This window comes from Leptopilina boulardi, unplaced genomic scaffold (genome assembly GCF_019393585.1).
Source record: "Leptopilina boulardi isolate dan_hultmark-lab unplaced genomic scaffold, ZJU_Lbou_2.1 LbouV2_155, whole genome shotgun sequence".
Classification (NCBI taxonomy): Eukaryota; Metazoa; Arthropoda; class Insecta; order Hymenoptera; family Figitidae; genus Leptopilina; species Leptopilina boulardi.
In genome coordinates this window covers 191,363-194,060 of record NW_026137702.1, presented here as the reverse complement: position 1 = coordinate 194,060, position 2,698 = coordinate 191,363, and positions in this window count along the sequence as shown.

Here is a 2,698-nt window from a genome sequence, read left to right as displayed (position 1 = left end):
TTTTTAATATTTTTTTTTCAACAAATAAATAAAGGAGATAAAAAGAAGCAGATTTTTTTCTTGACACATTTTCGACCCTTCTATAATATACAAGAAGAAATAGAAATGCTTTATATATATATAAGAGAGAGAATCGAAGAACGTTGGACAGAATGGGAGCGAGGTTGATAGGACATGGGGAAAGTAGAAACGTCCCTGGCGTCTCAAAGACGCTGACAACCCTCTTCTTATCTTTTCCGTCTTCTTGCACGTTTGGATTAAAAGCTTCCAGTCACCACTCGCTTTCACAGTATAAGCTCTCCTCACTTAAAATCTTCACTATATATTTTAATAATAGAAAGTAACTATAGAAATTCATTTATAAATTTTGTAAATTTTTTACATATTTTACGATTTTAATTGTATAGAAGAAAAATTTTTAAGAAATTTTTGCAATATAGTTCTTTGATTTAAAGAAACCAGTTTCTTTAACTTGTGCTTTCTTTCATTCAAAATAAAATTTTCTTTGAAAAAAAAAAGTTAATTAAAAACATTCATGTTTGTATAAAATATATTTTTTTCCTGTATGCATGGGTATGTTTTGAATCAAGAAATATTTCAATAAGGAAAAAAAAATTAAGTCTCAGGGATAATGTTAAAAAAAGGGTTTAATTTTATAAATATATTTTAATTAGATATAAATCTTAAAAATATAATAAAAAGATAAAAAATATTCTTCGCTCAATGATTTTTTAATTTCTAAAATAAAGTTGTAATTTTACTGTTAATTTTTTATATATTCATTTGAAAATTATGAAACGATACAATTTTTATGAAATACTTGCGGTGATATAATGTAACGCTTCTTTTCTCTATATATATAGCACTACAGTGAATATAGGTGTAAGTGTGATAAAACCTTTACATATATATTATACAAAGTCTTGAAAATGTGGGAAAATAATAATAGTTAATTTAATTTTTTTTTCCTTCATTATAAAATTTTTAATTAGCTCTTTTGAAAGAATAATTAAGAATTTATAACGTATACCACGATACCATTTCTTAATGATGAAAATATTTAAATAGAAAAAGTATACTAAATATATAACAGAATTATCATTTTCAAAAATGGAAATTTATTACAATTGTAAATTCGAATAAAACGTAAATCTTTAGATTTTATGAAATATTTTGCTTGATTTTTCACTAAATAGAGAAAAAAATTTGAGGTGTTGTGGTTACTTAAAATTAAGTCCCACACAACAATTCCGGATTGTCAATAGAGAACCATTTGTTTTTAGGACAAAAAAAATTTGTTATAATATGGGATTGTTATTAAAACTATTTGAATTGTTCGGCGAACAAACAGAATTGTTTGAAGAACAAAGAAAATTGTTATGGAACAGTTGAAATAACAAAACTAAATTGTTAAAAATCGGCAATACAATTTGTTGTATTAACAAAGCTTTGATTCGTTTAATACAATTTATTAAGTTTCTTTGCCTTCTAAAATAATCGATAGCAGATTTCCGTAAGTCATAACACCAGTTTCATTTGCATTAAAATCTGTGGAACATGCATAACTTCTGAATCGAATTCTTTGACCTGAAACCAAAAAAATTATTTTCCCTTGTTTGTTGTTAAATAATATTTAAATTTTGTATTTTTTAAGGTGAGGTTATATTGACAACAATCCAAAAATTGTTTGCACAACAATTCCATTTTTCTCCATAACATTTTGCAACAAATTTTAGTCCTGGTAGGTAAAAATATAACTATAATAGCTTTTAAATTTTCAAACTTAAAATTAGTAAAATAAAGCCTTAATTAAATCTCAGTGAATTGTCAAATAATTTTTGCTGATCGGAAGAAATATATCCGGGTATGTGCGCGGGAGAGAAAGAGAGAGAGAGAGAGAGAGAGAGAGAGAGAGAGAGAGAGAGAGAGAGAGAGAGAGAGAGAGAGAGAGATAGAGAGAGAGAAAATCAGTGCTGAATGACTTGCCGTTTTGTAAACGATACCGAGTGACTGAGTGTGAATTCAATTAAGGGCTCACTTTAAACATCTATCAAGTCTTGTTTAAGGATCATTCATTATTTGGATAACGAGATGAAAAATGTTAATTTCAAATTAGGTGCACAAGAAAGTGAATAAAGTCATTCGGTAGCAACTTCTGTATTCAAAATTTTAATTCTATTAAGTAATATATATTTTTTTTTTCATAAAACTATTTTTTTCCTATTCTTTTGAAAATATAAAGAAATTTTACTAACAAATGACATTGAATTATATAAATTTATAATCAATTTTTAAATTAACAAATAATTTTTTTCAAGAGAAATTTTCTACAAAAAAAAAAAAAAAAATCTTGTGAAACTTGTTATATATCAAAATTGAAAGCTGAACACGACTCTCTCTCTCTCTCACCATATATATACCAAATGCGCGGCAGCCATAAAGGAACATGAAAGCAGGGCGTTAGGATTGAATTCAGTCCAGCCTCTCTCCCTATAACTTCCAACGACCCTTCACCAATATGACTTCAGGGTACAGAAAACTGGGATGTGAACAAAATAGTTCGGGGCGTTTCTATATCATATTCTTAATAAATTGTATATGGTAGAATTTTTTCCATCTTTGATGAAAAATATATCTTTATTGAAATTCCGTTTCAAAGGAAGAAAAAAAAATTTCGTTCAGTATTTAAAATATTTAA